The sequence below is a fragment of the Pristiophorus japonicus genome, chromosome 5 (genome assembly GCF_044704955.1).
Source record: "Pristiophorus japonicus isolate sPriJap1 chromosome 5, sPriJap1.hap1, whole genome shotgun sequence".
In the NCBI taxonomy this organism is placed as follows: domain Eukaryota; kingdom Metazoa; phylum Chordata; class Chondrichthyes; family Pristiophoridae; genus Pristiophorus; species Pristiophorus japonicus.
In genome coordinates, this window is record NC_091981.1 from 66,789,855 (window position 1) to 66,804,428 (window position 14,574).

Genomic DNA, 14,574 nt, shown 5'->3' on the forward strand with positions numbered 1-14,574 from the left:
AAGGCCCAAGCAGTCCCGTAAATGATGCGGGAGAAAGTCGAAATCGAGCCGGACAACGAGAGGGAATCATATCACCAGTCGAGTTCAACGAGTGGGCCAGTCCAATCGTGCCGGTGCTAAAGAGCGATGGGACGGTCAGAATCTGCAGGGACTACAAGGTAACGATCAACCGAGCCTCGTTACAGGACCAGTATGCACTATCCAAAGCAGAGGATTTATTTCCAACGCTAGCAGGGGTAAAGTCATTCACCAAGCTAGACCTCACCTCTGCTTACATGACGCAGGAGCTGGCTGAACCGTCAAAGAAGTTGACGTGCATCAACACGCACAAAGGATTGTTCATGTATCACAGATGCCCCTTTGGGATTCGCTCTATGGCAGCCATTTTCCAGAGGAACATGGAGAGTCTGCTGAAATCGGTTCCATATACAGTGGTGTTCCAGGACAACATCTTGATCATTGGTCGAAACACCACCGGACACTTGCACAACCTGGAAGAGATTCTGAAGCGACTGGACAGAGTGGGGCTCAGGAGGAAATGCTACAAGTGTGTTTTCCTGGCGCCAGGGGTTGAATTTCTGGGGAGAAAGATTGCGGCGGACGGCATCAGACCCACGGACTCCAAGACGGCGGCCATCAAGAGTGCTCCCAGACTACAAAACATGACGGAGCTGCGTTCATTCCTGGGACTCCTCAACTACTTTGGTAACTTTCTACTGGGGTTGAGCATTTTGCTGGAACCCTTGCATTTGCTGCTACGCAAGGATGACGACTGGGTTTGGGGTAAATCTCAAGAAACAGCCTTTAACAAGGCCAGAAACCTGCTATGCTTCAACAAATGACTTGTATTTTGTGACCCATGTTAACGTTTGGTACTAACATGTGATGCGTCGTCGTACGGGGTCAGATGTGTGTTACAGCAAGCAAATGTGTCAGGCAATCTGCAACCAGTTGCATATGCGTCCAGAAGTTTGTCCAAGGCTGAAAGGGCCTATAGTATGGTAGAGAAAGAAGCGCTGGCTTGTGTATACGGGGTTAAGAAAATGCACCAATATCTACTTGGACTCCGATTCGAGCTCGAAACCGACCACAAACCGTTCACATCACTGCTCTCAGAAAGCAAAGATATCAACACCAATGCTTCATTCCGCATCCAAAGATGGGTGCTAATGTTGTCTGCATACAGCTGTGTAATCCGCCATAGACCGGGCACAGAGAACTGCGCTGACGCCCTCAGTCGGTTGCCATTGCCGACCACCGGGGTGGAAATGGCGCACCCGCAGACTTGCTTCTGGTAATGGATGCCTTTGAGAGCGAGGGGTCGCCCGTCACGACTCGCCAGATCAGGTCCTGGACCGGCCAAGTTATCACTAGTAAAAAGATGCATCCTCAATGAGAGCTGGTCGGAAGTTCCCGGGGAAATGCAAGAGGAAATTAAGACTTTTCACTGACGCAAGGATGAACTGTCTGTCCAGTGGGATTGCCTTCTATGGGGGAATCGCGTGATTTTGCCCAAAAAGGGCAGGGAAACATTTATATGTGACCTACACAGTACCTACCCAGGCATAGTCATGATGAAGGCTATCGCCAGGTCACTCGTCTGGTGGCCCGGCATCGACTCCGAATTAGAGTCATGCGTACACCAATGTAACACTTGCTCACAGCTGAGCAACGCACCCAGGAAGGTCCCACTGAGTCTGTGGTCATGGCCCTCCAAACCATGGTCCAGGGTCCACGTAGACTTCGCTGGCCCCTTTCTAAGGAAAATGTTTCTAGTAGCAGTGGACACTTACTCAAAATGGATTGAATCTATAATATTGTCATTATATACATCCACTGCCACCATTGAAAGCCTCAGGGCCAGCTTCGCCACCCATGGTTTGCCCGACGTCCTTGTCAGTGACAATGGACCATGTTTCACCAGCTCGAAATTCAACGAATTCATGACCCGCAATGGCATCAAGCTTGTCAGGTCTGCCCCCTTCAAACCCGCATCCAACAGCCAAGCGGAACGGGCAGTCCAAACCATCGAGCAAAGCTTGAGATGTGTAACGGACGACTCCTTGCAGACCCGGTTATCCAGGGTCCTGCTCAGCCCCCGGACGCGCGCCCACTCGCTCACTAGGGTTTCCCCTGCAGAATTGTTAATGAAGAGAGCAGTCAAAACCAGGCTCTCCTTAGTCCACATGGACCTCAATGATCACGTAGAAACCCAGCGGCACAGGCATAATGTGTACCATTACCGCGCGGCGCCTTCGCGTGACATTGAAGTCAATGACCGGGTGTTTGTTCTAAATTACAGTCATGGTCCCAAGTGGATTGCTGGCACTGTCTTAGCCAAGGACGGAAATAGAGTGTTTGTTGTAAAATTGTTCAATGGGCAAATGTGCAGAAAGCACCTGGATCAGACCAAACTACGATTCACGGACTACCAAGAACAGTTTGAGGAAGGCTCCACCAACACACACCCAACCGGCAAGTGACCCCGCTGTCAAGCACGAGAATGAACCCACCTTGCCCGACAGTCCAGCCAGACCAATCGAGCTGCCGTGCAGCGACGACCGACCAACTCACCCATGCCAGGATGTCAACTCAGGCGATCGACCAGGGTACGCAGATCGCCATTTCGCCTCAACCTGTAAATAAATTGTATTAAAGACTTTGGGGGGAAGTGATGTTATGTATGTGAACCTCACCTGTGTGTAATACTTGCCACCAGAGGGCACACCTGTGGGAGACCTACGGGTCACCTGTGTGTACCCTGGTGCAAGAGGGTATAAAAGGCAGGCCACCATGTTGCTGCCTCACTTTGGAGTTATATTAAACAGACCAAGGTCACAATAGTTTAAGTTTACAACACAGCCTCGTGGAGTTATTCTAAACATAACACTTCCGGTTTGCCTTTCTCCTCCACCAGGACCGACCTGGAGGCCACCTTAGCGTCGGAGCGAGCTAATTTTCCTTAGTCCCCAAGCTGCATCAGAACACCCGATTGGCATCTGCAGTTCAACAGGTTTATGCAGACACGGATGAGGTCCAGTTTGCAGTGAGTCTTCGGCCAAGATCTTCGGGCATGCGTTCCATGGCTGATGCTTGTTTTGTGCTGGTTTCCAGCGTTAAATGAAGTTCTTGGCCATTTGCCATTTATTTCTTTGATGTCACTCATTGTGGATGTGTGTTTTCCTCTTCATCTCTTTGTTTTATCCCTTTTTAAATGCTGTTCATCCAACTCAATGGGGACTATTTTAACTGTTTTTGGAACGCAAAAAACGAGTGATAGCAAATTGGCAACCTGTTTCAGCTGTAGCTCTGTGGGTAGTACTCTCACCTCTGACTCAGAAGGTTGTGGGTTCAAGTCCCACTCTAGGGACTTGAGCACAAAAACCGAGGTTGACACTCCAGTGTGGTGCTGAAGGAATGCTGCACTGTCGGAGGTGCGGCCTTTCGGATGAGACGTCAAACCGAGGCCCTGTCTGCTGGACGTAAAAAATCCCAAGGGACTATTTTGAAGAAGAGCAGGGGAGTTATCCCCAGTGTATCTTGCCAATTGTTATCACTCAATCAACATCACAAAAAAAAGATTATCTGGTCATGATCACATTGCTGTTTGTGGGAGCTTGCTGTGCACAAATTGGCTGCTGTGTTTCCCACATTACAACAGTAACTACACTTCAAAAAAGTGCTTCATTGGCTGTAAGGTGCTTTGAGATGTCCACTGGTCGAGAAAGGCGCAATATAAATGCAAGCCTTTCTTTTTCTTTTGTTTTACAGTGTGCCTGAATGGCTTTTCCAAGTTTACATAGAAACATAGAAAATAGGTGCAGGAGTAGGCCATTCGGCCCTTCGAGCCTTCAAGCCGAATCCCAGTATCGATGTGAACATAGGAATTTATAAGGGGGAAAAGTATTGACATGCAAAGTATGACATAAACATGATAACAGGATGTGAAGTGACACAGACAGGAAATGTGCACAATTGTAAGATTTTAATAACTTATAATTATGGATAGGCCACAAATTATGGACACAAATCCAATAGATAGAAACATAGAAACATAAAAAATAGGTGCAGAAGTAGTCCATTCGGCCCTTCGAGCCTGCACCATGATCGTGGCTGATCATTCACCTCAGTACCTCTTTCCTGCTTTCTCTCCATACCCCTTGATCCCTTTAGACGTAAGGGCCATATCTAACTCCCTCTTGAATATATCCAATGAATTGGCATCAACAAATCTCTGCAGTAGGGAATTCCACAGGTTAACAATTCTCTGAGTAAAGAAGTTTCTTCTCATCTCAATCCTAAATGGCTTACCCCTTATCCTTAGACTATGTCCCCTGGTTCTGGACTTCCCCAACATTGGGAACATTCTTCCAGCATCTAACCTGTCCAGTGCCGTCAGAATTTTATATGTTTCTATGAGATCCCCTCTCATCCTTCTAAACTCCAGTGAATACAGGCTCAGTTGATCCAGTCTCTCCTCATATGTCAGCCCTGCCATCCCGGGAATCAGTCTGGTGAACCTTCGCTGCACTCCTTCAATAGCAAGAACATCCTTCCTCAGATTAGCAGACAAAAACCGAACACAATATTCCAGGTAGGGCCTCACTAAGGCCCTGTACAACTGCAGTAAGACCTCCCTGCTCCTATACTCAAATCCCGTAGCTATGAAGGCCAACATACCATTTGCCTTCTTCACCGCCTGCCATACCTGCATGCCAACTTTCAATGACTGATGTACCATGACACCCAGGTCTCGTTGCACCTCCCCTTTTCCTAATCTGTCTCCATTCAGATAATATTCTGCCATCGTGTTTTTGCCACCAAAGTGGATAACCTCACATTTATCCACATTATACTGCATCTGCCACACGTTTGCCCACTCACCTAACCTGTCCAAGTCACTCTGCAGCCTTTTAGCGTCCTCCTCACAGCTCACACCGCCACCCAGCTTAGTGTCATCTGCAAACTTGGAAATATTACACTCAATTCCCTCATCCAAATCATTAATGTATATTGTAAATAGCTGGGGTCCCAGCACTGAGCCCTGCGGCACCCCACTAGTCACTGCCTGCCATTCTGAAAAGGACCCGTTTATCCCGACTCTCTGCTTCCTGTCTGCCAACCAGTTCTCTATCCACGTCAGGACATTACCCCCAATACCATGTGCTTTAATTTTGCACAACAATCTCTCGTGTGGGACCTTGTCAAAAGCATTTTGAAAGTCCAAATTCATCACATCCACCGGTTCGCCCTTGTCCACTCTTTCAGTTACATCCTCAAAAAATTCGAGAAGATTTGTCAAGCAGGATTTCCCTTTCAGAAATCCATGCTGACTTGGACCGATCCCGTCACTGCTTTTCAAATGTGCTGCTATTTCATCTTTAATAATTGATTCCAACATTTTCCCCACTACTGATGTCAGGCTAACCTGTCTATAATTACCCACCTTCTCTCTCCCTCATTTCACAAAGTTTTATTAATTAGGTGATGGAGCCCTCTGAAAACTCCTCAATGCCTGGGAGGATCACCTTGTAAGACAAATGTTGGCATATAGGATATGAAAAATATCAGAAAGCTTGGTCACTGTTTTATGAGCTCAGCAGAGGAGGACAAAGGGTTTGATTAGGGCAGGGAAAATAGAGTACGAGAGGAAGCTTGCAGGGAACATTAACATGGGCTGCAAAAGCTTCTATAGATATGTAAAGAGGAAAAGATTAGCACAGACAAACGTAGGTCCCCTGCAGTCAGAATCAGGGGAAGTCATAACTGGGAACAAAGAAATGGCAGACCAATTGAACAAGTACTTTGGTTCAGTATTCATTAAGGAGGACACAAACAACCTTCCGGATACAAAAGGGGTCAGAGGGTCTAGTGAGAAGGAGGAACTGAGGGAAATCCTTATTAGTCGGGAAATTGTGTTGGGGAAATTGATGGGATTGAAGGCCGATAAATCCCCAGGGCCTGATGGTCTGCATCCCAGAGTACTTAAGGAGGTGGCCTTGGAAATAGCGGATACATTGACAGTCATTATCCAAAATTCCATAGACTCTGGATCAGTTCCTATGGAGTGGAGGGTAGCCAATGTAACTCCACTTTTTAAAAAAGGAGTGAGAGAGAATACAGGGAATTATAGACCGGTCAGCCTGACATCGGTAGTGGGTAAAATGATGGAATCAATTATTAAGGATGTCATAGCAGCGTGTTTGGAAAGAGGTGTCATGATCAGTCCAAGTCAGCATGGACTTGTGAAAGGGAAATCATGGTTGACAAATCTTCTGGAATTTTTTGAAAATGTTTCCAGTAGAGTGGACAAGGGGGAACCAGTTGATGTGGTGTATTTGGACTTTCAGAAGGCTTTCGACAAGGTTCCACACAAGAGATTAATGTGCAAAGTTAAAGCACATGGGATTGGGGGTAGTGTGCTGACGTGGATTGAGAACTGGTTGGCAGACAGGAAGCAAAGAGTAGGAGTAAATGGGTACTTTTCAGAATGGCAGGCAGTGACTAGTGGGGTACCGCAAGGTTCTGTGCTGGGGCCCCAGCTGTTTACATTGTACATTAATGATTTAGACGAGGGGATTAAATGTAGTATCTCCAAATTTGCGGATGACACTATGTTGAGTGGCAGTGTGAGCTGCGAGGAGGATGCTATGAGGCTGCAGAGTGACTTGGATAGGTTAGGTAAATGGGCAAATGCATGGCAGATGAAGTATAATGTGGATAAATGTGAGGTTATCCACTTTGGTGGTAAAAACAGAGAGACAGACTATTATCTGAATGGTGACAGATTAGGAAAAGGGGAGGTGCAATGAGACCTGGGTGTCATGGTACATCAGTCATTGAAGGTTGGCATGCAGGTACAGCAGGCGGTTAAGAAAGCAAATGGCATGTTGGCCTTCCTAGCGAGGGGATTTGAGTACAGGGGCAGGGAGGTGTTACTACAGTTTTACAGGGCCTTGGTGAGGCCACACTTGGAGTATTGTGTACAGTTTTGGTCTCCTAACTTGAGGAAGGACATTCTTGCTATTAAGGGAGTGCATTGAAGGTTCACCAGATTGATTCCCGGGATGGCGGGACTGACATATCAAGAAAGACTGGATCAACTGGGCTTATATTCACTGGAGTTCAGAAGAATGAGAGGGGATCTCATAGAGACGTTTAAAATTCTGATGGGTTTAGACAGGTTAGATGCAGGAAGAATGTTCCCAATGTTGGGGAAGTCCAGAACCAGGGGTCACAGTCAAAGGATAAGGGGTAAGCCATTTTGGACCGAGATGAGGAGAAACTTCTTCACCCAGAGAGTGGTGAACCTGTGAAATTCTCTACCACAGAAAGTTGTTGAGGCCAATTCACTAAATATATTCAAAAAGGAGTTAGATGTAGTCCTTAACTACTAGGGGGATCAAGGGGTATGGCGAGAAAGCAGGAATGGGGTACTGAAGTTGCTTGTTCAGCCATGAACTCATTGAATGGCGGTGCCAGCTCGAAGGGCCGAATGGCCTACTCCTGCACCTATTTTCTATGTTTCTATGTTTCTATGATTTCATCCAATGACTTGGTACTGTTAACTTTTCTCTGCAAACCATTCCCTTATTTTCCTCATATTTACTCATCTCTCTCAGCTTATCTGCAACTCTTCTCTTTAAGCTTGCCTGATCTCTCTTAACCTTCCCTTTCAGTAGCCCTCTTCTACCTCTTTCAGTGTCCCTTATGCTGTTTTTCAGCACTTGCATGACCTCAATATTCAGTACTCACGTGATCTTGGGTGAAGCAAAGTGATACGGGAACAGTGTGTGCACATGGGATTAAGACTATTGCTTGTGTGGACTGGTTGGGCTGACTGGCCTGTTTCTGTAATTTCTATTTAATTCTATGTAATTGCTTATTTGCTTACCTGATTTCTTTTGGCTTCTGTTAGATACTTCAGTTTTAATTTCAATTAATCCATTTTTGTTCTTTGCAAGCCCAGTCACTTCCTTTCAAAGGTCTCCATACATCATCATCATAGGCAGTCCCTTGAAATCGAGGAAAGCTTGCTTCCACTCTAAAAGTGAGTTCTTAGGTGACTGAACAGTCCAATATGAGAGTTGCAGTCTCTGTCACAGGTGTGACAGACAGTCGTTGAAGGAAAGGGTCATTGGGGAGTCTGGTTTTCCGCACACTCCTTCCGCTGCCTGCGCTTGATTTCTGCATGCTCTCGGAGACGAGACTCGAGGTGCTCAGCGCGCTCCCAGATGCTCTTCCTCCACTTGGGGAGGTCTTTGGCCAGGGATTCCCAGGTGTCGGTGGGAATGTTGCATTTTATCAAAGAGGCTTTGAGGGTGTCCTTGAAACGTTTCCTCTGCCCACCTGGGGCTCGCTTGCCATGTAGGAGTTCCGAGTAGAGCATTTGCTTTGGGAGTTTTGTGTCAGGCATGCGATCAACGTGGCCCGCCTAACATAGCTGGTTGACTGTGGTCAGTGCGTTGATGCTGGGGATGTTGGCCTGATCGAGGACACTACCGTTGGTGTGTCTATCCTCCCAGGGAGTTTGCAGGATCTTGTGGAGACATCGTTGGTGGTATTTCTCCATACAATACCATATGCAGCTACACACAGATATTGGGTTCGAAATTCAATTGCATTTCGCTCACTTTTTGGATGTAAAATAGGTGTTAAACCTACCAATTATGTGGTGGGATGTCCTGTGCCCAAAGTGCACCCAAAATGCAGTTTGGGAATTCCGGGCTCAAAGCTCCCTCCAGAATCATCTCTGGTTCTCTACCTCTCTTTCCTTTAAGACACTCCTTAAAAACCTACTTACCTGTCCTAATATCTCTTTATGTGGCTTGATGTAAAATTTTGTTTGATAATGCTCCTGTGAAGCACCTTGGAACATTTTAATATGTTAAAGGCACTATATAAATGCAGGTTGTTTTTGTTGCAGTAGGAATTGGAACCAAACACCAGGGCATACACAACACTGCCTGTGATTGGAAAGATAACCGTGGCCCTCAACTTCTATACCACAGATGCATTCCAGGCTGCAACAGATGATATCAGCAATATTAGCCCGTTTGCTGTCCATGTGACCATCAAGTAGGTGACCGATGCCCTCGTTGAAAGGAGACAGTGATACATCACCTTACCGCATACAGGCTGCTGATCAGGAAGAGAGAGCTCTTTGATTTGCCCCAGGTGCAAGGTCTCATTGACGGCATGCACGTTACCCTCCATTCACTGAACTAACCATGTTTTATAACAGGAAGGAATCCCACTGCTGAACGCTCAGCAAACAATGCAGATCTGTATCTGGTTTCCTGGCAGTAGTCATGATGCTTTCGTATTGCGCTAGTCCTCAATAAGAGTGTACGGCTGGCTCCTTGGATACAGGAGGTATCCCCTCTACACCTGGCTCAAGACTGCTGTCAGTAACCCGGGCACAGCACATGGTTTGCTACATGCTCCACAATTATCCCATCTAGAGGGTTCAAGTGGAAGAGGAAGATGAAGAAGGAGACAAGGATGATGAGGAAGTGCTGCATGAAATGTATGGCAACAAATTGTTGAAGATTCTCTTGAGAAATCCCTCGCCTCCCCAGTCTAGAATACAAGCTTTCCCTGCAGCAAGTTGTATACTGGGCCTTCCCACAAGCCTGCCCTTGCTCCTGTACACTAGTGCTATGTGAGTGGGTCAGGAAGGGACACAGAACTTAAAAAGGGTAACAGGGCACCAGTGACTATGGTGACATTAGGGAAAAATAGAAAAAAGTTAAAGCTAAAGACACTATGGGGCTGAAGTTGCCCCTTTCCTTAAGGCCTATTACCACCGCAAATTGGCGGCTACATTGCGGAGTGGAGTGGCCGCCGACTTTTGGTGGAATGGCCACTGATAGCCCAATTGCCCTCCGGAGTTTTCCTGGCGGTGGCCCGATCACCCCCTTACTGCTCCTCTGCTGCCGATCAGTGTTAAGCACGTCATCACCATGCGCACCGTTGATCTAACCCCCCCTCCCCCGACGGTGACATTCCCCTCGGAAAATCTTCGGGCCGCCGCACGGTGCCAAAACAACCTTTTCCCCGGTAGTGTAAGTAGTCAGTCTACGGTTATTTCCCGAGGTTTTCGAGGCCTCACCGTAGGGTCCAAATATGTAAGGGTTTTTACTTGGCAGTGACCGGTCCCAAATCAGTCTGCCTTGCTTGCTGTGCTATGGTTGGTTTTCCACAGAGACCAGTGCCAATCGGTCTCTCACAGTTATCCAATCTGCTGTTTATTTAACACCCGCTTATAGCAAGCACACTAACCCTGCCCTTTTGTTCGAGCGAAAGGAGTTACAATGGATTGTCTTATCGTGAGAAACGGACCAACATTTCAATTTCAAAATCACACAAGGTTTATTACAACAGATCAATGCCTCCACTCCACTTGCAGGATGCTTGTGAAGGAGAACCACACAGTGCAGTAATACCCAGTAAAACAATGCACTTCCCTTGTTAGCCTTACAACAGACCAACCCTTCCCGTGGGCTAAACCCTCCCAGGACCCACCTAACTCTAAACCCCTCTCTGGTTTGGTTAGGGTACACTGACACCCCCTCACGCACTTTCGTGGATCGGTTGGTGAGCATGCAACTATTGAGTTCTCACCCAATCCACCCTTCCTTGCTCGCTGGTCGTTCCTCAGCAGTTCGACTCCATGGCCCTGTGCTTGGCTGAAGCATGCAAGATCCAGGACCGCGTTGCGGAGTTGGAGCTGAGGGTGGATTCACTCTGGAGCATCCACGATGCTGAGAATGATGTGAGAAGCACGTGTAGCGAGTTGGTCTTACCGCAGGTAAAGGGTCCACAGCCAGATAGGGAATGGAAGACCAGCAGGAAGAGCAGTGCAAGGACTGCTTTGAGTACTGTTGGGGGGGATGACTCATCAGGGGAGGACAGCAGCAGCCAAGTTCATGGCACTGTGGCTGGCTCTGTTGCACAGGAGGGCAGGAAAAAGAGCGGGAGAGCGATAGTGATAGGGGATTCAATTGTAAGGGGAATAGATAGGCGTTTCTGCGGCCGCAACCGAGACTCCAGGATGGTATGTTGCCTCCCTGGTACAAGGGTCAAGGATGTCTCGGAGCGGGTGCAGGACATTCTAAAAAGGGAGGGAGAACAGCCAGTTGTTGTGGTGCACATTGGTACCAACGACACAGGTAAAAAAAGGGATGAGGTCCTACGAAACGAATTTAAGGAGCTAGCAGCTAAATTAAAATGTATAACCCCAAAAGTAGTAATCTCGGGATTGCTACCAGTGCCATGTGCTAGTCAGAGTAGGAATCGCAGGATAGCGCAGATGAATACATGGCTTGAGCAGTGGTGCAGCAGGGAGGTATTCAAATTCCTGGGGCATTGGAACTGGTTCTGGGGAGGTGGGACCAGTACAAACTGGACTGTCTGCACCTGGGCAGGACCAGAACCAATGTCCTTGGGGGAGTGTTTGCTAGTGCTGTTGGGGAGGAGTTAAACTAATATGGCAGGGGGATGGGAACCAATGCAGGGAGACAGAGGGAAACAAAAAGGAGACAAAAGCAAAAGACAGAAAGGAGATGAGGAAAAGTGGAGGGCAGAGAAACCCAAGGCAAAGAACAAAAAGGGCCACTGTACAGCAAAATTCTAAAAGGAACAAAGGGTGTTAAAAAAATAAGCCTGAAGGCTTTGTGTCTTAATGCAAGGAGTATCCGTAATAAGGTGGATGAATTAACTGTGCAAATAGATGTTGACAGATATGATGTGATTGGTATTACAGAGACGTGGCTCCAGAATGATCAGGGCTGGGAACTCAACATCCAGGGGTATTCAACATTCAGGAAAGATAGAATAAAAGGAAAAGGAGGTGGGTTAGCATTGCTGGTTAAGGAGGAGATTAATGCAAAAGTTAGGAAGGACATTAGCTTGGATATGGGTAGAGCTGCAGAACACCAAAGGGCGAAAAACGTTAGTGGGAGTTGTGTACAGACCTCCAAACAGTAGTAGTGATGTTGGGGAGGGCATCAAACAGGAAATTAGGGGTGCATGCAATAAAGGTGCAGCAGTTATAATGGGTGACTTTAATATGCACATAGATTGGGCGAAACAAACTGGAAGCAATACGGTAGAGGAGGATTTCCTGGAGTGTATAAGAGATGGTTTTCTAGACCAATATGTCGAGGAAACAACTTGGGGGGAGGCCATCTTAGACTGGGTATTGTGTAATGAGAGAGGATTAATTAGCAATCTCGTTGTGCGAGGCCCCTTGGAGAAGAGTGACCATAATATGGTGGAATTCTGCATTAGGATGGAGAATGAAACAGTAAATTCAGAGACCATGGTCCAGAACTTAAAGAAGGGTAACTTTGAAGGTATGAGGCATGAATTGGCTAGGATAGATTGGCAAATTATACTTAAGGGGTTGACAGTGGATGGGCAATGGCAGACATTTAGAGACTGCATGGATGAACTACAACAATTGTACATTCCTGTCTGGCGTAAAAATAAAAAAGGGAAGGTGGCTCAACCGTGGCTATCAAGGGAAATCAGGGATAGTATTAATGCTAAGGAAGTGGCATACAAATTGGCCAGAAATAGCAGCGAACCTGGGGACTGGGAGAAATTTAGAACTCAGCAGAGGAGGACAAAGGGTTTGATTAGGGCAGGGAAAATGGAGTACGAGAAGAAGTTTGCAGGGAACATTAAGACGGATTGCAAAATTTTCGATAGATATGTAAAGAGAAAAAGGTTAGCAAAGAAAAACATAGGTCCTCTGCAGTCAGAATCAGGGGAAGTCATAATGGGGAACAAAGAAATGGCGGACCAATTGAACAAGTACTTTGGTTCGGTTTTCACTAAGGAGGACACAAACAACCTTCCGGATATAAAAGGGGCCAGAAGGTCTAGTAAGGAGGAGGAACTGAGGGAAATCCTTATTAGTCGGGAAATTGTATTGGGGAAATTGATGGGATTGAAGGCCGATAAATCCCCAGGGCCTGATGGACTGCATCCCAGAGTACTTAAGGAGGTGGCCTTGGAAATAGCGGATGCATTGACAGTCATTTTCCAACATTCCATTGACTCTGGATCAGTTCCTATCGAGTGGAAGGTAGCCAATGTAACCCCACTTTTTAAAAAAGAAGGGAGAGAGAAAATAGCGAATTATAGACCGGCCAGTCTGACATCGGTAGTGGGTAAGGTGATGGAGTCAATTATTGGGGATGTCATAGCGGCGCATTTGGAAAGAGGTGACATGATAGGTCCAAGTCAGCATGGATTTATGAAAGGGAAATCATGCTTGACAAATCTTCTGGAATTTTTTGAGGATGTTTCCAGTAGAGTGGTCAAGGGAGAACCAGTTGACGTGGTATATTTGGACTTTCAGAAGGCTTTCGACAAGGTCTCACACAAGAGATTAATGTGCAAAGTTAAAGCACATGGAATTGGGGGTAGTGTGCTGACATGGATTGAGAACTGGTTGTCAGACAGGAAGCAAAGAGTAGGAGTAAATAGGTACTTTTCAGAATGGCAGGCAGTGGGGTACTGCAAGGTTCTGTGCTGGGGCCCCAGCTGTTTACACTGTACATTAATGATTTAGACGAGGGGATTAAATGTAGTATCTCCAAATTTGCGGATGACACTAAGTTGGGTGGCAGTGTGAGCTGTAAGGAGGATGCTATGAGGCTGCAAAGCGACTTGGATAGGTTAGGTGAGTGGGCAAATGCATGGCAGATGAAGTATAATGTGGATAAATGTGAGGTTATCCACTTTGGTGGTAAAAACAGAGAGACAGACTATTATCTGAATGGTGACAGATTAGGAAAAGGGGAGGTGCAACAAGACCTGGGTGTCATGGTATATCAGTCATTGAAGGTTGGCATGCAGGTACAGCAGGCGGTTAAGAAAGCAAATGGCATGTTGGCCTTCATAGCGAGGGGATTTGAGTACAGGGACAGGGAGGTGTTGCTACATTTGTACAGGGCCTTGGTGAGGCCACACCTGGAGTATTGTGTACAGTTTTGGTCTCCTAATCTGAGGAAGGACATTCTTGCTATTGAGGGAGTGCAGCGAAGGTTCACCAGACTGATTCCCGGGATGGCGGGACTGACCTATCAAGAAAGACTGGATCAACTGGGCTTGTATTCACTGGAGTTCAGAAGAGTGAGAGGGGACCTCATAGAAACGTTTAAAATTCTGATGGGTTTAGACAGGTTAGATGCAGGAAGAATGTTCCCAATGTTAGGGAAGTCCAGAACCAGGGGTCACAGTCTAAGGATAAGGGGTAAGCCATTTAGGACCGAGATGAGGAGAAACTTCTTCACCCAGAGAGTGGTGAATCTGTGGAATTCTCTACCACAGAAAGTTGTTGAGGCCAATTCACTAAATATATTCAAAAAGGAGTTCGATGAAGTCCTTACTACTAGGGGAATCAAGGGGTATGGCGAGAAAGCAGGAATGGGGTACTGAGGTTGCATGTTCAGCCATGAACTCATTGAATGGCGGTGCAGGCTAGAAGGGCCGAATGGCCTACTCCTGCACCTATTTTTCTATGTTTCTATGTTAAAGTTGAAGTCCATCGGGTTGGAG